This window comes from Protopterus annectens, chromosome 1.part1 (assembly GCF_019279795.1).
Source record: "Protopterus annectens isolate FY-2018-M chromosome 1.part1, PAN1.0, whole genome shotgun sequence".
NCBI classification, from domain to species: domain Eukaryota; kingdom Metazoa; phylum Chordata; order Ceratodontiformes; family Protopteridae; genus Protopterus; species Protopterus annectens.
This window is the reverse complement of record NC_056726.1, coordinates 1,095,711,670-1,095,735,099: the sequence shown is the minus strand read 5'-3', so window position 1 is coordinate 1,095,735,099 and position 23,430 is coordinate 1,095,711,670. Positions and strand designations below refer to the sequence as shown.

Genomic DNA, 23,430 nt, shown 5'->3' with positions numbered 1-23,430 from the left:
GCTTCCTCCTTTTGTTGTAGAGCTTGTTTATGGCTGGGGTCCACCAGACTGGATGCTTGCCTTTGGTACAAAGAGTCTTAGTTTTGTTTGGGATTGCCTGATCCATGCAGTCCTGTAGGTGCTGGTAGAAGGCATTTGTAAGTGATTCAGCGGTTTGAGTAATGTTTACCACTGGCTCAGGGGTCTTAAAGGAGACCACACTAGTTTTTAGAAGTGTGAAGTCGGCTTTTGAGAAGTTTTTCACTGTGGTCTTTTTTATTTCAGGTGGGGGCGGGATGAGGACCTCCAGCGAGATTAGTTTATGATCTGATCTCACCAGTGAGGGGTATACTTCCGGTGTTGAACATTGTGATCCCATGTTCATGATGATGAGATCAAGTATGTTTTCTCCTCTTGTGTGGATGGTGACTAGTTGTTCCATGGCATTTGAGTTTATGAACTCCAGGAACCTTTGGGCTAGAGTGTTTGGGCTTGAGTAGTGTTCCCAGTCTATATTAGGGTAGTTGACGTCACCTAGTATGATGGTGTTTAGAGATACATATATCCCCTCCAATGTTTTCAGGAAGGCCATGTGAGGTTCCTGAGTTTGAGAGGGTGGCCTGTAACATGCTACAAATTGCAGAGCAGTCTTACCTATGGTTAATTGCACCTGGATGGTCTCCGATGCATCGTGCATTGCCACCAACCTTGAGGTGTGGGTGTCCTTTATGAATATGGACACCCCCCCTCCTTTCTTGGTGTTGTCCGGATTTTGGGGCCGGAATGCATGATATGAGGTGAAACCTGATAGTGCTGGGGTGCTCTCAGGAGCCTTGAACCAGGTTTCTGTCACAGCACAGACATCGATGTTCTCCATACTGAGAAGGGCCTCGAGTGCATGCATCTTGAGATTGAGACTTCTGGCATTGAGCAGCATTACCCTTAGTTTTTTTTCCTTTTTTGTGTTCTAGGGTGGTAGGTTTAGAATTTGAGCCTTGCCTAAAAAAGGCACTATGGGGGTGGCAAGAACCTTTGCCAATATCCGGAAGCCTAGGGGTGACAGGTGCAAGCCGTCCCTTGTGAAGCAACGTGGCTTGTCCAGCATGTCATCCCAGGCAGACAGACATTGGATCCCCTTTGAATGACACCAGAATTTAAGCCAATTATTAAAGCTGATCATCTTATCACTGTATTGTGGCATCATTCTAGGTGAAGGTAAGATACTGCTCAAGGTCAGGGTCATACCTGCCTGGGCTACATAATCAGAGAGCTCCTCAATGTCTCTTTTCATGTAGTCCAATGAGGTACGTCTCAGGTCATTGACACCAGCGTGGACAATGACTGAGTCGTACTTGTACCTGCTGTTGAGAGACCTGAGTGCTTGCGTTATGTGGCGGATTCTAGCGCCCGACAGGCAGCTTACTGTGACCTTCTCCTTACTCAGTCTGGTGAGCGGGACGTCAGTGTGTCTGACTATGGAGTCACCTATGACAAGTATGTTTGGTGTTGTATTTGGCCTTAAGGGCAGTGACTGCTTTGCACACTGATTTTGTTGTTTATGTGTTGTTTGTGTGGTGTATTGAGTTTGCAGTTGCTTGGGTGTCTGCTTTGGAGGCCTCTGCTGTTTAGGTAAATTTTTACTTAGAGCCTCCGAGTATGTCTTAGTGTGTTTATGTGTTTGATTCAGTGGTGTGGTTGAGTTATGTGAGACTGGTATTATGGTGTGTGTAGTTGCCTTCTCCTCCTGCCTGGTCTTGCCAGTCCTGAGTTGAGAGAGCTCAGCCTCCAGTCTGGCTAAATAGCTGCATCTCTCACAAGTGTTAGTGTTACTTGCTTACAAATAGTGTTTAGCTTACAATTCTTCATTCATTAAGTTTGCTGATGCTGTATATTTAAAAAAAACTTTTCCTTTAGATACAATATGGCCTTGCTATCCAGCTGGTCAGTCATAATGTCTTTCTGTAAAGTTATTTATTCAAGGTTTCATATCAGTTCGAATACAATAGCAGCTTCAGTCTTTTAATGCATGTCTTTGTTCTGTTACACTTTCTCACACAGCTGCGTGATATCTAAGTAACACATATACAAGGCCATCTCATTCTGCCAGAAAAGAGCAAAAGATTTCATTATTTCACACATTTAATTTCCTGACCCAGCAGATAATCACTTGTGAAAAGCATAAACATTAAAACTTACTAAGCTAGCATTCTGTCAGGGTCAGGGATCAGCTTTTGCTTCAAGCCACACTGCAGTTTCAAAACTACTTCACATTTAGACATGAATTAATTTTACTACTATATGATTAATAGAATAAAATGCATTATATACTACTTTGCTTTTAAACTAGCATTTCTCATGTATTCAAATACACATTTTTCTAACATTTTCCCCCTATTAATACGTTTTATTCTATTTTTAAGTATGCATAGTGTCGTTTCATCTCCTAGCCTTTTCCGCTCAGGATTTTTCAGCTAGGTGAGTCATTTAATCTATACTTCAGAAAAAGCGTCATCTGAAATCAATCTTTTAATTTCAATATCTTGGTAGAAAGTTTCAGTAACAGATACATCAATAAAATTTTTGATTAAACTTTTCATGCAGGGAATTCCACAGCAAACACATGCCCCTATTAGGAGTATACCCACACAAATGGCAATCAGAATATTCATTAGGATGGAACCCCACCCCCCAAATAGATTCTGGAAAAAGTCCATCAGTGGGTTTGGGCCTGGTTCAGTCATGGCTGATACTTGCTGAATTACCTCTAGGTGGTTATTTATCTCGTGACGATTGTCAGGAATAAAAGCACAGCATTCTTCTTTGATAAGCGCACACGTACCACCTCTCGCCGCTAGGGTGAAGTCAAGAGCCATCCTATTTTGTAGCACAACAGTTCTCATTGCATTCAGTTCATCAGTCACCAATTCTAGGGTGGAAAAAGTTGCATTACTCATTACTTCGAGAAGTTTCGACAACTTCCTCAGCTCCCAGATCGATTTGACTGCTCCATAAGCTGGGAGTATTCCTGCCCAGGATATAACACTGTCACTCAAGTCCATATGAGTCAATTCACCTTTGTCTTTTACTGAATTATGGTCTTTCCAACCAGCTTCGATCTTCCCAACTGGATTCACAGGTTTCTTAACTGGACCTTCAGATTTTCGAGCTGTTTCTCTTACATTTTGTATCTTACCCAAAGGTAATTCTGCAGTATGTCTTATTGCCGGAACCAAGTAACCCAAAAAACAACTGCCGGACCAATTCTCAGGTAACCATTTATATGTCTTTTTTCCCACAAATAAAATAACAGTTTTCTACTTTAGTACTAATACGCATTAGCCCTGCATGAAACATTTTCTGATCTATAACTGACAATTGTTTAAACAAAACTGGATTTTTTTGAATGTCACTCATAGTTGTTTCAATGAGCTTAAATACGAGTCATAATTAGTATTGCAAAAAGTATTGCCATTACTATTCTTAATATAACATCGGTAAGAAATAGTTATGTTACAATTGCTCCAGCCCACCTGGAGAGTGTCATTTTTGTAGAAACATACAACTCCTTTTTGTGTGACAGGTAAAAATAAAGCTATTTTGTCCTGTGATCTCACAGTTCCTGTGTCGAAAAGTAAATTCTCCCAAGTCTCATTTATCCCCAAAGGGACAGCGGACATTACCAGTCCTCCATATGCTGTTGGTATAGCTGTACAAACCCAGCAATTTGAAATGTTCATAGTCTCTGCATACACATGTTTCATGGCCAGGTATGTGTTAAAATTTGGATGCCAGTCTATAGACGTTTCATCACGCCTTCCCACTTTCAATTGTGTGGTTGTGTGCAGGATAAACCACAGCAAGAGGAAAATTGTCACAATTACAGTTAATAAATGTACACACAACAAAATGATTATGCAACATCTCTGGGGTTGATCTAAACTTCTATTCACTTTGTTTTTGGCCATCTCGGTCTGGTTGTGTATCAGTCTCAAAGTTTTTATCAAGTTGAAAGTTCTTTACCGGTTTACAATGCATTAAATGAACCCAGGACGTCCTCTCGGCCACTCTAACTGCAGTAGGCATTGCCAACAGAACCTGGTATGGTCCCTCCCACTTTGGACTCGCCCAATTCTTCCTTTTCGTCACTTTCAGCCAGATGTATGTCCCAGGAGCCAAGACTGCTTCTTCTGAAAAAGAGTTAAACTGCAAAACAGATTTATTTGTTAACAGTTTTTTCATATAACTAGCTAATGAACTGTCAGTCTCCTGCTCTGCAGGCATGAGAGCTTTCCACTGAGGCACATAATATGCTCTCCCAAAAATCATTTCAAAGGGAGTCAAACCCTTTGCATTTGGAACTGTTCTCATACTCAGCAGTGCTAAAGGCAGACAGTATATCCAATTCTTTTGGGTCTCTTCTACTAGCTTCCTTAACTTGTTCTTTAGGGTACCATTGTACCTTTCCACCAGTCCTGCTGACTGTGGGTGGTAAGCACAATGGTTCTTCAAGGAGATACCAAAAAATCTCCCAAGTTGGTGAATCATCTGATTCACAAAATGTGTGCCATTGTCACTATAAATCCTCTCCGGAATGCCAAATCTAGGGATTACTTCTTTTATCAAGGCTCTTGCTACTGTTGCTGCATCCGGGTTTTTGGTTGGAAAAGCTTCTACCCATTTAGAAAACATGTCTACAATAACTAAACAAAACTTTTTCCCTTCACATTTATTCAATTCTGTGAAATCCATACAAATAGTATGGAACGGGTATGGTGGTATAGGAAAACTTCCTTGCTTGGTTTTAAATGCTCCTTGTGCATGATGCTTGTTACAAGTATGACAAGCTGCACAACATTTTTTTGTGTAGTTTATGTATCCATATGTTTGGAATATTCGATTTACTAACTGTACCACCCCCCTGTTGAGACATGGCACTGCCCATGGCTCAACAAAGCTGCATATCTAAATAAATTAGACGGCAATATCGGTTTTCTTTCTTTGGAAATGTACAGTCCATTCTCAAGAATTGCACCTCGTTTTACCTATTTTTGTTTTTCTGCTTTTGTAGTAAGCATCTGCATTGTTTTTAACATGTCTAAATCTAAAATCTCAGAGGGTTGTAATTCCTCATTTAAAAGTACAGTTTCTGAGTCTGAGGCTGCTTGCTTTGCAGCTGCATCAGCTCATGCATTGCCTTTCGAAATCTTATCCTGCTGTTTTGTATGAGCTACACATTTACAAATAGCTACTTTGGTAGGTAACTGAATAGATTCTAATAACTCCAAAATAAATTGCACATGATTAATAGGTTTTCCACTGGATGTTATCATTCCTCTATTTTTCCATTGTTGTGCAAATACATGTACTGTAGAAAAAGCATACTGACTGTCAGTATATATGTTTACACACTCGTTTTTTGCTAAAGTACATGCTCTCATCAAAGCTATCAATTCAGCTGCTTGTGCAGATAAGTTGTGTGGTAAGGATTGAGCTTCTAAAATTTCAGTGTCTGTAACTACTGCATACCCTACCAGATTCATTCCTGTAGGACCCCTTCTGCATGAGCCGTCCACATAATATGTCACCTCGGCATTATTCAAGGGCATATCTGTAAGATCTTGTCTAGGTAAAGCTAACTGTTCAATTTCCTGCAGACAGCTGTGTGGTGTGCCCTCCACAGGAGTTGGAAGTAATGTTGATGGATTCAATGTCGTACATCGTTCAATTGTCATATGAGGTTGGCTCAGCAGTATAGTCATACATGAAAGATGTCTAGCAGGAGAAATGTATGCCATTTTCTCTTGCAGTAAAATTATTACAACTGCATGAGGCACTCTCAATGTGAGAGGGTGGAATAACACCACTGAGGCCGAAGCCTGTACTGCCATTGTGGCTGCAACTACTGCTTGTACACAGTGAGGCAAAGATCGCGCCACTGGGTCTAACTGTGATGAATAGTAGGCTATGGGGCGTTGCTTGTCCCCATGTTGTTGCGTCAATACTGACATCATATATCCTTGCTTACAATCTACAGTCTGAAAGAACCGTTTATGATAATTTGGAAGTCCTAAAACTAATGAAGAAGCTATCAACTGCTTCAACCTGCAGAAAGCCATTTCTGTTTCAGTTGTCCATTGTAAAATATCTTGTGCTGCCATTGGTGTCTTATATATCAAATCAGTCAGTGGAGCAGATTCCAAATTATAATTTGGTATCCAGCTCCGACACAAATTAGTTGTACCTAAGAAAGACATCATTTCTTTCTTGGTTGTTGGTTTGGGTGCTTGCAAAATCGCTGTTTTTCTTTCCTCATCTAGTATTCTACCTTCATTGGATATTACATATCCTAGGTATCCAACTTGTTTTCTCCAAAGTTGTAACTTACTTTTGTTTACTTTGTGTCCTTGTGTTGCTAAAAATTTCAATAATGCTACTGTATCCTCCCTGCACTGTTGCTGGGTGGGGGCTGCTAGTAAGATGTCATCTACATAAAGTAGAATTTGACTACCTCCCGGTGGGGTAAATCCTGCCAGGTTGCTAGCCATTTCTTGTGCAAAAATTGTTGGGCTCTCACAATATCCCTGTGGTAGTCGAGTATATGTATACCTTTTACCCTGAAATGTAAATGCAAACCAATATTGACTATCAGGATGTATAGGTATTGAAAAGAAAGCATTGCTAATATCTACCACAGAGAAATACTTCTGTTGCGGTTCTAAATCATTTAACAAAGTATGTGGGTCTGGCACCGTGGGTGCTCTAGGTATTACTGCATTGTTTACAGCTTGTAAATCTTGTACCATCCACCATTCCCCGTTTGCTTTTTAACAGGAAATAGGGGTGTATTACATGGTGAATCAGGAGATTCTACCAGTACTCCTTCTTTGAGTAATGCTGCTATTATAGGCTTAATTCCTTTTTCTGCATCCTTTCTCAAAGGGTATTGTCTTTTCTGTGGTCTGAAAGCTGACTTTGGGGTTATTGTAACTGGTCCTGCTGTTCGAATAAGTCCTACATCTGACTTGCCTGTTGACCAGAGAGTTGTTGGAATTTCACATAAGGTCTTTTCTTCTTCTTCTAATAAGAATGCTAATCAGCTGTCCTCGCTAGATTGCAAGTGTACAGCTGGATGTGTCTGTGTCAACCAATTCAGTTTTTGTTTTTGTATCCCTTGTTCTAACAGTTCTAAATCAGTCTGTTTCTCCCATCTTGTTAATTTTTCTCCTAAATCTGCCCATTTGACACTTTTGTTCTTTGTCAAGCTGACATGTGGTAACTGATTTGATCTATACAATGCAAGGAATTCTTGAGGTAATGAACAGCTAACTACACTGTTCCCCTCAGTATCCCAGTACAAAGTACGCAAAACCAATCTAGTTGCACGATTTCTAAACAGTTCTTGCTCATACTCTCTATCAGGTCCTGGTTTAGTACAGTAGTATAGAGTACAGTGTAACAACTGCTGTCGATCAGTGTCAAGAGAGGGGGCTTTACTGATGGCTACGTTCATCAGCTCCTCAGTCACTGCCCCTGGACCAGTCGTGACTAGGTCCTGGCTGTACCAATAAAAGGTTTCACCCTCCGATCGCACTACAAAGGTATCCATTTGTCTCTGTGCCTCCATACCTTGTACAGTTGGAACTACTGCTATGCCAAATATCTGCATAAGGTCCCTGCCCAATAGGTTTACTGGACACTTTGCAGACACAACTATTTTACTTCTCTGGGTCATACCTGAAACAGGGTCAGTTATTGCTATATCATGGGAAAGTGGTTCCCTGTATAGCTGTCCATTTGCGGCTTTTACTAGTATATAATCAGGTGATTCAGAATGTTCTGGTAACTTGGAGGTGTATATCAAAGTCCGTGATGCTCCTGAGTCACACAGGAATTTGTCTTCCCTTCCCTCCACCAGAAGTGTAACTTCCGGTTTCGTATCTGCTAAGTAGAGCTCTAAGCTCAATAATGCTAAGTCCAAAATTTCACTTTCTTCATCCTCCATATCTATTTGCACTTCCTCTACTCCTTCTATCACATTTACATTTACTTTTTGTTTCTTACCTTTTTCTGATGATTTCTGACTTTCACTTGATGTATCCTCACTATCATATAGTCAGTCCTCATCTCCTTTATCTTCTGTAATTACCTTTTTGTTTTGCCTATAATCCCTTGCTAGATGCCCTTTTTCCCGCATTTGAAGCATTCACCTCTCTTTTTCCTCTCTTCAAAATCTTCTGATCGTTTATCAGACTGTTTGTTTCCCTGGGCATTCTTCTTGCCCTTTTTACCTGACTGTAATACAAATACTTCAGCTCCATCTTCAGCAGTGAAGACTTGTGCCTTCTTTTTCTTTTTACTATTAAAATGTCTCTCAGCATGTCTAGCATATTCGAGTAAGGCTTGTAGCCTCCCTGTTCGATGATCTATCATATGCTTCGTAATGAAGCTACTAATAGGTGCAATGCAACCCTTCAAAAATGCATTTTTTAATTGTTGTTCATACGGAGAATCATTCGTTTGGTTCTCAGGAACCGACATACTGCTATGATTATTAAAACATTCTAATAATCTAGCATAATATCCATCTATTGTCTCATTTTCCTGTTGTATGCATTGATTAATGCAAGTCCAGTCTGCTCTAGGTTTCCATTTCTCAAGAGATTCGGTCTGTCAGACCTTTCACTCTGTTGTCTAACTCTGCGTCACTATGTGGGAGTGGCCTAAGTTCTGCATTACGAGGATTCCAGGTGCCACAAATCATGTGCCAATCTGGACCTATAATTTGTCTTACTACTTTTTCTACTTCTTCCCCATTCAAGTGGTAACTTAACCTCATGCCTTGTAAATCTTCTAAAAATTTCGTAAAATTAACTTTCAGATGGGGGATTCCCTCAGTAGCCTTCCAGATGTCTTCCGGTGTCCATGGTCTATATACTAAGAGTGTTGGGTCCTGCCCTTCCTGTCCTGCCTGAGGATTTGGAACTTCTATAAGTGGGCATATTTCTTCCTCACTCTCATCCTGTAGATTTCTCTCTATTTGGTATGATTCTGTGTCCCTATGTGTTTTACGTGTTCGGGACCTAGTCTCAATAGGATCTCTAACAAATGGTTGTGGTCTTACTGAAACTTCAGGATAACGCGGAGGTGGACCAGCCTGTCCACTCGCTTCATATCCTGAAAAGGGTAAGGGAGGGGGCAATGGAGGAGGAGGAGCAGTAGCTATTACCAAGTTATTATCCTCTTTGTCTAAAAATAATGTTTTTGAATTTTTAAGCTTCTGTTCTCTACGATTTGCTTCCTCAATCCACCTGTGTGCTTGAGGTATGCCTAGTTGGCGTTGCTTTTTTGCCTGACCTCCTGCATCAGATTTAAGCTGTTTAAGGAGTTTAACTAGTGAAGGTTTATCTAGTTTACCATCAAATTCATATTTATTAACCCATTTCGTATAATACCTAACGTTATCAGAACGCTGTAATTGCATGTATTTTGCATCTTCGGTTAGGGGCGGATCTCGCGAGGTTTTAGTGCACTGATTACCCATGTCAAAGAAAATGTTATGTAACCCTTTTTTATCACGTGATATCAAGATCTTAGTTCCTGTTTACAGTTTATCTAGAATAACTGCCTACCTTATTCTGTTACTCTGATCTATGACCAAATATACAGTACTTCCTTTTGTCCCTGATCTGAAAAACAAATCTTGACAACAATATACTGTAACCTAGTCCCTGATCTAAAACAGAAAAAAGGCAAATTCTTCCTACCTGAGCCTCCGGTATTGAAAATCATTCAAATTCTGCTCTTCGGACACAGATCAGAAAGTGGCCAGCCATTGATATTAAATTTACAACATAAAGTTTCTGATAAAGGTAAACTTTCATACATACATAAAGTTATCAGACAAGAAACTTTTTACAGTGTAGATTCATACTGGAATTATTTCACTTCTATTAATGGGGACCCACCAAATCAACAAGATAAACAATATATATTGGAATCTGCTTATAGAACTACGTCTTCCGTTGTCTGGAGACTTTATACATGGAAATTTTTACATAGATCTTTTTATACACCTTTGATGATGAATAAAATAAATAATAAAGATAATCTATGTAAGAGATGTAATGTAGAAATTAATGCTGACTGGGCTCATATGTTTTATGACTGTATAAAATTGAAAGAATACTGGAAGTCAATTAATGAATTTTTGCAGGCTCTTTTTACAGATAATTTCATTATTTCTAAATCTCTTATATTATTCAACACACCTGTACCTCATAGTGTTAAAAGGTTAAGCTTCCCTTGTTATGGTCTATTCTAGCAGTGGCTAGGAAAATAATAACTAGAAATTGGATTTCAGATACACCTCCTTCGTTCAATGAATTTAAAATGTTATGAATATAGTGTGCCATATGGAAATAAACACAATTAGGACTAGAACAAATAGAAAAACATCTTATTTTATTGTATGGGATAATTTACAAAATTTGTTAAAAAAATTTTAATTTCAATAGCATGGTATTTTAGTTTAATTAATTGATCTGATTGTAGTGGATGTCTTTGTAAATACTTTAGTTGTTTTGTTGAATATTATAATAATACATATTTTTAATTACTTGTATAAAATTGTTATGATATTTCTCTTATATGTTAAAACAATAAACCTGTTTTGAAAAAAAAAAAAAGAAAGTGGCCAGCCTCTTTACACATGACAATTCAATCGGAGGTCTTTTCACTCAAGAAGAACCATTTCAGTAACTTCTCCTGCGCAGTATTCGACCACCAATACGCTCTGATTTGCAGCTTACCAAGGGAATTCCATCTCGAAAGGACCAAACTATCCAGTCCCCTCAACTGTCCCCACTTTGGTTCAAAATGTTGCTCTCCCCTAATAATCCTTCCACAATATGGCAAATATGGAAGAAAATGTTTACAATTAATAATTGTAATGATCAGAGTTATAGATTACTTTTAATTTCAGAAATGCATGTAGATTCGCTTATTTTGTCAGCTGCTCAAGTTAACAGTACTAATATTAAAAAAAGTATCCCTTCTTTGACAGGTTCCCAGCTGTTTTGTGTGGCTATTTTATATTTTTGCATCACATTTTTGGTTGTTTTTTTCATAAGATTGTGGTCTTCTGGCAAATAAGTGGCAAATCATTAAAGATTGAATTTAGAAAATAATGACAGACATTTTAGCTTCAGATTTCTTACCCTTCAGAAAATTCATACTAATACAGAGACATTTCAAATTGTTGCATACTTGTTGTACCCCACTCTCCCTTTTAGTGACTCTGGATGTGTTTAAGCAAGTGTAAGTGTGCACTGTATCCCCCCATCCAAGGTAGACACAAGTATTAAAGTGGCTTTTCATCTGTCCTTGATTTTGCAGAATGTTCTGGTTTTCTGTCATATTTTTATACTGTTGATTTATGCTTCTTCTTATTCAGAAAATGCATGTTGTTGCAGTGCCTGTTGCTCTGTGTTTAAGTAGCAATGCTTTAATGACCCTCAGGTAAGCTTGTCTGAGACTGTAAGATGGAAGTAAGCTTTAATAAGCATACTGTTAAAGAATTACCAACATTGAAAGCCTTTTTGTTGTTGCCATGCAGAGAATATTTACATAACTAGATAGTGTATACACCTTAAGTACTGAAATGCATATGACAGTATTTGTAATAAAGGACAGGATTACAGTATTTTCAAAAGCTCATTACATTTGTTGGAGACTTGCAATCATCTTTGCAGACTTTACTCGTAAACTAAACAGAATGCCAATCTATCATGTGTTGTCCATAACCTGTGCAGTAATCCTTTAAGCAATTTATCTTGAGTTTGTTTCTTGTCTGCTGTTAATTTTTTACTTTGATCATGTCTTCCCCATGAAACAAATAGGTAGTTGTTGTCAGGCAGCAGGTCTTTTTTGGATAAGAATAATTTTTATAAGTGGGGCTATCACAGAGATTGCTACTTTCAGCATGTTACTTGGTACATTTATAAAGCCCCCTGCAAAGGAAATCACCATAAAAAATGTCTCCAAAGCTAACTTTGGGCTCCTAAAAACAGAGGTGGCTAACTTCACGGCACCGATGCAAATTGAGAATAGTTGCATGACCGCTAAATCATACACCAATGCACTGTACGAACAAATATACAAATGCATAGATCTCTTCATACACAATAGAACCAAGATGCTCTCCAACAAAAAAAGGAAGCCAATCTGGTGGTCCCCTGCCATAAACAAACCTACAACAGAAGGATGAAACTGATGCAAAATAAGGTAAAGTCCCAAGACTGGAAAAACTCCCTTATCAGCCTCAACAAAAGGTTGAGATCCCTCATCAATTCCTCCAAAGCTATCTATGAAAACAGAATTGTAGCAGATAGTAGAGACAATCACAAGGCCTTCTATAGTTATGTAAGGAATCTCCACGGCAATACCCAGATTTGCTCTGAGCTACTGCAAAATGGTACATCCTATACTGAGCCAACAGATATTGCCAATATACTGGCCAACAGATTCGGTGCCAACGTTACCCCTTCCCCCCAGAGGACCAATTACAATGCCATTAGATTGCCAGGCACCCAGTATTACTGCTGCACAGGTTAAAACAGCCCTGTCCAAGGCCAAGAATACAGCTTCTATGGGACTTGACAATATCCCTGGCTGTGCTCTACATGAACTACAGAGTGAACTGGCACCTCACTTGGGTACCCTGTTCAATCACAGCCTCATCTCAGGCTTTGTCCCTACCAAATGGTGCACTGCTACAGTCATCCCTCTCCACAAAGGAGGAGTGATTACAGACCCTGGGAACTATTGCCCCATTAGCCTGACAAGTCTGATATGCAAAGATATGGAATGCATCATCATGGACCTAATAAACAAGGATATAGGGAATCTGCAAACTCTGGATCCCACACAGTTTGGTTTTGTGAAGGGTAGATCATGCCTGCTTAACTTGGTCGACTTCTTTGAGTCAGTCACCAGAGCTGTGGATGAAGGCAAGGTGGTTTATATAGCCTACCTCTATTTGACCAAGGCCTTTGATACCATTCCCCACTCAGGAATCATAGAAAAACTCACTAAGCTAGGCATCAACCCCTATATCACTATGTGGATTGCAAACTGGCTCACAGATAGAACCCACAGTGTGAAAGTTGATGACTCCATGTCAGACTATCGACCAGTCACTAGTGGACTCCCATAGAGTTCGGTCTTGGGTCCTCTCCTGTTTGGTATCTACTTCTCTGAAGTCCAGGTCAGCACGAAGGGTCTCTGGCTGACAAAGATCACAGACAATTGCAAGTTGGGAGTTATTATTAACTCTTCAAGCGATGCTGACATCCTACAGAAAGGCCTCACAGAAACCAACAACTGGTGTCAGAACCATGGCCTTAAGCTCAATGCCAAAAAATGTATAGTCATCCCCTTTGGGAAGAAAAAAGCTGCCATGAATTACCACATCGATGGTAGTCCACTGAACCCAGAAGGTTGACAACAACCTCTCTTTTGACCACCACATTGCCACTGTGGTCAGAAAGTCCTTCTATGTGGCACATCTTATTACTAAGGGTTTTGCATCCAGGAAGAAAGAGGTCATTGTCCCTCTCTACTCTTTCCTCATTAGGCCAATCATTGAGTACTATGTCCGATTTGGCATGCACCTCACTAGACACCTGCAACAACTGGAGAGGCCACAAAAGTACCTCACAAAGAGGATCCTAGGCCTTAAACATTTGTCCTATATAGACAGACTCAAAAACTCCAACTATTCTGTCTCATATTACCTACTCAGAGGCAATCTCTGCTTGACTTACAAAGCCATGTCTGACCCAGCTCTGTTAGAAATGCTAAAGCTAAAGAAATCCCAATTGTTCTGCACCACACACTCCAGAGACCACAACATCATTACCACAATCAACAGAACATCCTGGAGGGACAAGTTCATAAAATAGAGACTGCCCATGCTACGGAATAGACTTCCCATACATGTCAAGCAGAGAACCTCACTGGCCCTCTTCAAGAGAAATCTTGATGAGTGGATAGGAAATGAAAATTCACTCCAGGGATCACTCCAGTGGCTCTACTCAACATGGGCGCTGGGAATTAAGGTCGGGTGGCATGATGTCAGGGTAATCCTATGGGCTAGTCTTGTAAAGGCTCCAGGGCCATTAGCCTAGTACACACTATGAACCTGTGAACCTATGAATATAAATTATAATTAGAACTGAAGTGCTAGGAGAAGTGGTTTGAGTTGAGTGCTGCTTTTTTATACTTGATTTTGACTGGCTTTCCAGTATTGTATTTAAAAAGTAATCTATTTTTTCATGCCTCGCAACCTTTTTGTTTCCATCTAGATATTAAGTAAGCTGTCATGTAGCCAATGTATTAAAATATTTTTTCTTCTACAATTCATCTTGTCTTGATTAGACTCTCATAGTGACAGTTTGGCAGTGGCACCCTGGGCAGCATATTTAATTAAAGTCCCAGTTTTTGTATTTTTAGCATAGCCCCACCCCTGTCTAGTTGGCCACACCACTTCATGTTGGCCCCAGCCATTCAGCTTTCTCCTACAGCCCCCCTTTGATTTGAAGTCACCAGCTGCCACTGGACTTTCACTCAAAGGGGATCCAGTTTCTGTCAGCCTGGGAAGCCATGGCAACAAACCTCACTACTTTGCCAGAGACGGTTTGCACCTCACACCACTAGACTTGCAGCTACTGGACAAAGCTCTTGCCTCCCCGATAGTGTCATTTTAGGCAAGGTCTTGAAAACAAATCTGCCAATGTGAAATTTCCCAATCAAAACAAAATAAGGGTCATGCTGCTAAATACTAGAAGCTTAAACCAAAAACTGCACACCCTGGAAGCACTTCTATCACTGGAAGATGTAGATGTTAGTGCAGTCACAGAAACCTAGTTCAAGACCTCAGAGAGTACCCTAGCATTGCAAGGCTACAATGCTTTCCACACCTTCAGTCTGCAAAATGAATGTGTGAGAACCAAAGGAGGTAGTGTTTCTACCTGTATTAGAAATAAATTCACCTCCCATCTGGTTACACTGGGCAACTCCATGGAGTTACTCCAAGTCCAGATTACTGTGAGCAAGACGCCTATTCAAGTCATAGCCAGTTATAGATTGCCCTGTGTGGGTCATGAAGCCCAGTCAATCCAACTATTTTCAAACACTCTGGTTATGAGGGATTCCAATTATCCCACCATCAACTGGGAAACCTACGCTAACCCTAACTCACTAGTAAAAATTGTTAACTCAAATGACCTGGAACTAATTGTCCATACCCCAACAAGAGGAACAAATATACTTGAGCTAGTCCTCACTAACATGACAAACAGATGCATGGTCACAGTTGTCAGACCCTCATTAGTTAAATCTGATCACAAATCAGTCACCTTTGAGCTGGCACTAACACCAGAACCCACAGAGGACGTAATCAGACTAAAAACCTACATCAAGGCAAACTATACCCTCCTAGGCAAAGTTATAAATGCATTCCAAGCCCCACCCCCAGCTGGTAGTAGTAACTGCACTGAAGCTTACACTTAAGCCCTGCACTTGCCTAAGTGTATAGACTCAGCTGTACCAGAAAGGATCAAAGCCAGAACCCCAAGTAAAAACAAGCTGCCATGGTGGACACCCAGCATTAACAAACTTTACAATAAATGCAAAAAAATTGCTTCTAGGAAAACAAAGGTGACATCGCAGCAATGGAAAGAAACCCTCCTCTGCCTCAACAGGCAAATAAGACAACATGTCAAATCCTCTAAGCTCATCTTTGAGAAACATTTGCAAGCACAGGCAAGGATAACCACAAGGCCTTTAACAACTACATATGCAGCCTAAAAGGTAGGACTCAAGCATGTACAGAACTGGTGACTAACGGTATTGCACACACTGACCCCACTGAGATAGCAAATCTGCTAGTGGATAGGTTTGGTAAAAATTTCACTCCTTTATCCCCTCCAAACTTATCACAGGCCTTGCCCCAAACTTTCCCCCCTCCCTACACATCTGAAGAGCAGGTCATTAAAGTCTTGTCCAAGGCAAAAAACACGGCCTCTATGGGACCAGACAGCATTCCAGGCTGTCTTCTAAACAGGCTAAAACAAGAACTAGCATCACCATTACATACCCTTTTCAATAATAACATAGCCACAGGCTTTGTTCCTGCGGAATGGAGAACAGCAACAGTTATTCCACTCCACAAAGGTGGCCAAGAAACAGATCTGCGGAATTACAGACCCACAAGCCTGACCAGCCTCATCTGTAAGGCCATGGAATGTATCATTATGGACCTCATGAACAAAGATATAGGCAACCTCCAAACCCTGGATCCAACCCAATTTGGCCTTGTCAAGGGTAGTTTCTGCCTGTTAAATATGGTGGATTTCTTTGAAAATGTGATCAGGGCTACTGATGAGGGCAGATCTGTGCACACAGCATACCTCATCTTGATAACAGAATCCCACACTCAGGAATTACCAATAAACTCATCAGACTGAATGTAAACCCCTTGGTTGTAAGATGGGTTGCCAACTGGTTCACAAATCGGATGCACACAGTCAAAATGGGTGACTCCACTTAAACTAGCAGATCTGTCACCAGTGGGGTGCTACAGGGGTCAGTGCTGGATCCCCTACTGTTTTGTATATACTTCTCAGAAGTTCAGGAAAAAAACAAGGTGTTGTGGCTGACCAAGTTTGCAGATGACTGCAAACTGGGTGCAATTACTGAATCCCCAAATTATGTCATTATACTCCAGGAGGGTCTTATGCAGACCAACAACTGGGGTCAGAGCAACAGTTTCAAACTGAATGTAAGGAAATGCATCATCATTCCCTTTGGCAAAAACAACGTCCCTTCACACTATCAAATCAACAACAGTACCATAAGTACTCATGAAGTCGTAAGGGATCTGGGATTACAAGTTGACTGCGACATAAACTTTGACCACCATGTGTATACTGTAGTAAAGAAGGCTTTCTACATAGCACACTTGATTACTAAAGGCATCATCTTGAGAGCAAAGGCGGTTATAACCTTCTATACTCTGCACTAATCTGGCCCATAATCAAGTACAATGTTCTGTTTGGTATGTACCATACAAAGCGCCTGGAGCAATTGGAGAGATCTCAGAGGTCTCTAACAAAGAAAATCAAGGGACCTCAGCACATGTCGTACACAGACGGGCTAAAGTCCCTGCCACTATACTCTGTATCACATAGACTTCTTAGGGGAGACTTGTGCCTGGCTTACAGAGCAATCTCAGACTCAAACCTTATGAAATTGTGGCACATCCCTAAATCAAACGGGACAGAATCTACCCATTCCAGGGACCTAAATATGGCTTTCGACTTAAATATGACATACTAGAGGGACAGATTTGTCCACCAGTGACTTCTTCATCTATAGAACAGGGTACCAATTCATGTGAAACAGAGCAACTCTGTAACACTTTTCAAGAAGAACCTGGATGAGTGGATGGGACACTATAAATTCTTACCAGGGATAGCGCCCACAACCCTCCTGAACATGGGTAGTAATTAGTGAATGCAATTCTGGGTATTACCTAGTATTTCTTAGGTATTATATTGGGATGAAATGGGTAGGCTTGAAATAACTTTCAGGCTGATAGCCTAGTAAACTCCTATGATCCTATGAAATAACTTCAGTGGCTCAGGCGAGGACAACAAGCATTACTAAGCTCTGTAGGAATCAGTCAAGAGCCTCTCACACACATCAGATTTATAAAACAAAGGAACCTATATATAATCCTCTTATCAGGGCCAACATTACATGACTACAACAATTAAGTGCTAACAAAAATCAAAGTAGTGACTTACACAGTAACACAGTCAGTAAATCTTCTCAAAAGTGCAGTTCTCAGCAATCAGCAAACAGTATAATATGAGGGGTACTTGAAAAAGATTTGAAGTGTAAAAATCAACAGATAAAGCCATTAAATTAAGTGCAAAACAGCAAGATAAATCTTTTATCTGCCAGGGATGGCACAGGATTTATTCATAACCCTCATAAACTTTGACAAGGATGCTAAGCAGATGGGAGCTTTCTGAGAATGATGATTTGTAGTAAGAGAGGTTAGTTAAAGAGCAATACTTGTTTACTGAGTGGATTCTCAAAATTACAGATATATGTAAAACAATGGATGGGAAAAGTACTTAATCAGCTTAAAAAACTGAGGGAGTTTGGTAATCAAACTACATTAAGGGGTGAAAGCCAGAGACACTGACTTTTAAAACAGCAGCAAAAGGGTGGTATGGTTGGGAAAAAATTCAAACTAAGGTAAGAAGACAGACAAATCAGACACTAGAGCTTTTTATCCAGAATGAATGAGGTCATCATGTGATCTAAAACAGATATGAATAACGTTTGGATCAGTGATATACAGATTTAATTAAAAAACAAAAAAAAAAAACAGGATGGCAATCAATCTGTAAAACAGATATGAACAAACCAGAACAAAAAAAAAACAAATCCAAGAGCTTTTACAAGTCAGTCACGCTCTCAACATTGCATATTTTAAATGCTATGGCCTCTACTTTTAACAATACTGTCCCAGCTAAAGAACAAGACAGTTTACTTAAAGAAAATGCAATGGTTTACTTACAGAAAATTCAAGCTGATGTGAGAATCCAGAAAATCTGACACAGTAGCTTGTCATCCACAGTTTATCAGGTCAGTATGTATGAGCCAAAATAGCCAGGAATATGTTTTGAACTCATGACCCCTGGTTTAGAAGGCCAGCATGCCAACCCCTGAGCTACAGAAGTAATAATCACTACTCTTCAAGTTATTTTTTTTTTTTTGCATTGGGTGGGTGAGCCCCACTGCATCTTGTAATGTGGGGGCCAGCCTCCCCCTCCCTGAAATGATATATATATACACCAACTCTAAGACTGTCATAGCTCAAAGATAAAGGAATCATGGACTTAGTATATGTTAGTCTACATTTTTGGTCATTTAGTGCTGCTATTCTGAAACCGGGATTCATACTAACTAGTCTTAGAATTTCAAACAGTTACCACCTAAACAAAGCCACTGACACTGACCATGTATGGAAAGTCATAGTCAATAAAAACTACTAATGTAGCACTACTCCAATGGTATAGCTTCTTTTAGGCTTTCTCCAACTGTTATTTTTATCTGCAGTTATGCAAGAGTCTTTAAATATTTTTTATATTTTAGTGTAGTCAGCCTACTGTCCTAATTGTATGCCTTCAAAATTCTGAAAAAGAATAGCACTCACATCAGACTCCGGCTCTTTAATGTCTAAAGCAGAATATTTGTCGGTAGATAATTCAAAGAGTTCTTTAATCACCCTGTTAAATGGTGACCTGTCCAGCCTATTCCTTTGTCAGTCATGAGGTTCTGCAGATGTTGTGGTAGAAGTTTGCTCTCCGACATGTTGCTTCTTGGATGGTAACACCATTGCACAATTTGTAGTTCAGATCAACTATTACTGTCTCTGGTGGATCACCTGGAAGCATCTTATTCTGTTGATAGTAGCCCCTTCTTAGACAGGTATGGGGACTGCCTGCGTGTAACTTGCCCAACTTAAATTTCCACAAATCTAGAGTGATCTAGACTCTCCTTCCCATTTAATGTGCGACTTTTCAGGGTAGTCATACTTCTCAGCTGTCCAGATTTTTGTGGAATGTTCTTATTTTTTGACTTATGTTTTTAGTCTGTTCCCCATGCAATTTGTGGTTTCTTTGCAAATCAGTGAAGACTGAAGTCATGAAATAATGACATGCATTTGGGTTTTAGACTTCACATCCTTCAGAAAATGCATACTAACACAGATCCTGTTATTCTAAAAAATTTCTAAGTTTATAAAAAAATAATTAAAATATATCCCTATTTTTGAGCCCCCCTCCTAATTATTTTTGGCTTTGCCCAGATGTTTTGCTCTGACTAGTTGAAAGGTATGTGGGTAGTTCAGCAGTGTGAAGAAACTATAAGTAGATAGGTAGATAGATAGATAGATAGATAGATAGATAGATAGATAGATAGATGGATAGATAGACTGATAGATGCATATATAGATAGAGAGACAGACATAACGATAGATAGACAGATAGAAACATAGATAGATAGATAGAACGATAGACAGATATACAGATAGACATAGATAGATAGATAGATAGATAGATAGATAGATAGATAGATAGATAGATAGATAGATAGATAGATAGATAGATAGATAGATAGATTGGTTGGTCAAATATAGATAGATAGATAGATAGATAGATAGATAGATAGATAGATAGATAGATAGATAGATAGATAGATTGGTTGTTCAAACAATGCAAAAGGATATATGACTAAGTACTCCTCTGGTGCAACACCACTGGTGAATAATCCTGGAACAATCCCACCTTCTGCCCATCAAATGCAAACTTTCACTCCTCTTTAGCCATGAGCAACAGTTCTTCCATATATAGGAAGTTTAAAAACATATTTATTATTTGTCCTGGAGACTGGCCTGGTTGGTGAGGGGATTTCCTGTCATGCTAGCCTCATTTAATACACCTTTCCTTATTTTCATAAGTTTATAGGAGGTTGCTAGGCTAACAGCCCTAGAGCCCTTACAAACCTAACCATATTTATCCCAATTTGCCCCAATTGTCAGTGGTTAGGTGAGTGAAGTTTACAGAGGTAAGGGTCTGTTGTAGTTAATACTGACTTCCTCTGTTCAGAATTTGTGCTCACCCATCCATTGATCTAGGTTGCATTTAAAGAGGGTTAGGGAGGGGCTCTGTTTCCCATGAATTGGAAGTTTGTTCCAGAGAAGTGGCAGTCTCTGGGAGATGCATCTATCCAATATGACTTGTTTATGTCAGAGGCTAGGTTAAGATCACTGAAGCTAATGACCATCCAGGAGTTTGAATTATGAATGTGTAGCATTTGCATCAGGGCCATGTCAGAGTCTGCCCTGTAAGCCAGGCACAGGTCACCCAATAACAACCTGTAGGAGACATAATATAGTAACAGGGATTTAGTGTTTCCATGTAAGACTTATTTTGTGCACCCTGTAATTTCTTGGTGAGAAACCTCTTTGGTCTCTCCAATTGTTGCAGGAGTCTGGTGAGGTACATGCAAAAGGGAGCATTCTACTCAATTATTGGTCTGAAGAGGGCTGAATATAATGGAATTACAACCTCCTGAGATCTAGATGTGATGTCTTTACTTATAAGATGTGCCACATAGAAGGATTTCCTTACTACAGTGGATACTTGGTGGTAAAAGTTCAGATTGTTATCAACCTGAGAACCCAGCATAGCTCTCAACTGTCCAGATTTTTCAGAATGTCCAGAATTTTGCATTTTTTTTTAGTGTAGCTCTTGTTAAATTTTTGGTTTTCTAGAAAATCATTGAAGATTGAAGTCAGAAAATAATGTCAGACATTTAATTTTAGGACTTCATACCCTACAGAAAATTCATGTAAATGAAAACCTGTTATTCTATCAATTTTCTAAGTTTATAAGTGCAATAAATATACCGGAACTTATCTATAGTAAACTCACTTGATTCACATCACATAAACCCTATCACTCGCACCACTCCCTACCCTAAAAACTTTCAGTGGTCTGAATTGCAACAACAACTTCTTCTGCCTCAACTACAACTAGTTCACAGTATCCTTAACTGACCCAATTCTTGTCCAGCTGTGCGTACACTTCTCCTCCTCGACACTCCTACATGCACTCTCCTCAGCTCTGATCAACACCTCTTTGAGATATATAAATCCAGTAAAAACACTAACAAATTTCTCTATAATCACTCAGTAGCCAAAGCCTGGAAGAAACTGCCCCTACATATTAGGCTGATTCCTGACACTATTTATTTAAAAAAATCAGCACTAAATTCCTGGACCTGTTCATGTACTGTACTCAACTTAATCTACCTCCTCTCTACTCCATGCCTAATTTTCTTTTTAGACCTCCCACCTATTTTTCGCAAAATAAATCATATTGTCTTTCTCCTCCAGTTCTGATATTCTCTCACATTCCACCTTGATCTTCTTGTCATACCTTCACACTATTAGCAGTCTCTGTATGGAAGGTAACTATTTACTCATATGTTTCATCCAAACCCTTCAAAATATTTCAAGTACCCTTCATTCTGCTGTATGTGATGTTTCTGGATTGAGGGCAGCTATTTACCCTTCTGTATTATCTGAATACTTTAGAATGTGTAATGATTCCCTTCATTCTGCTGTAACTGTATTTATAATTGTATTGTAATTTGTGTAGATAGTAAGTGTACTGTGACCTATGGTATTCCTCTGACTATATCATGAATGTATATTTATAGAGCTTTTCTCCTCGGGTCACTGTCTATTTATTTATTTTTATTTATTTATTTATATTTGTTGACCGGGAGTGTCCGACTGGACATAGGTCCATTTTCAGTGGAGGCCCGGGGAGAAAAGCTCCACAGTTAAAATAAACAGACAGTAGTTACAATGGATTACACAGCGATCTGTTGAAAAAGAGTATCCACCCAGTCAGACTAACCCAGTCAACAACATCAAAATAAATAAATATTCAAAAACTGTCCCTGTTTTGGCACCTTTGTCCCCATTATTTATGACTTTATCCAGATTTCTTGTGCTAAGAGGTTGAGAGGTATGATACCCAGATCACATACCACTGGGTCTACATTTAGGGGGGATTCTGTCTATCATGTAATTTGCATGGATGTCAACTTTCCCAAAGGGAAAAATAATGCATTTTTTTTGCATTTAGCTTTGGCACCAATCATTTGTCTGCATTAACCCTGTCTGCAGTATATTAACATCACTGGGGAACACAATGATTGCTCCCACTTTGCCATTATCAGCAAACTTGGTCAGCTACAGGCTGTCCAAGTTTGCTTGGACTTCTGAGAACTTAATTCTGAACAGTAAGGGGCCTAGCACAGAACCCTGTGGTACTCCACTGGTGACTGTTTTTTTTTTGCTAGAGGTGAAGTCACCCACTTTGACTGCATGTGTCTTGTCTGTGAACCAGTTGGCTACATATCTGGAAATGTACGGGTTAATTACCAATTGGAAGACTTTCCCTATAATACTAAAGTGGAGGATTGTGTCAAATGCCTTGACTAGGTCAGGATAGGCAGTATGCACTGCCTTTCCCTTGAGCAAGGGGTTGGTGACTTTATGAAGAAGTCAACCATGTTTAACAGGCATGACTTACCTTTAACAAATCCAGACTGGTTTGAGTCCAGAATTTGGACATTGCATATGCCCATGTTAATAAGTCCATAATGATTCTTTCCATGGCCTTGCAGATGATAGTAGTCAGGCTTATGGACCTATAATTCCCAGAGTGGGTTGATGGTCCTCCTTTGTGCAGAGGGATTACTGTTGCTGTCCCCCATTCTGCCAGAACATAACCAGTT

At 39.7% G+C, this 23,430-nt stretch overlaps 1 protein-coding gene across 1 annotated transcript in view; it reads right to left on the bottom strand.

Annotated features, from left to right (window-relative positions):
- LOC122815442 (acetylserotonin O-methyltransferase-like) overlaps positions 1 to 23,430 on the bottom strand; it is a 951,227-nt gene that overhangs the window by 315,932 nt on the left and 611,865 nt on the right. The gene's annotated exons all lie outside the window — the stretch shown is intronic.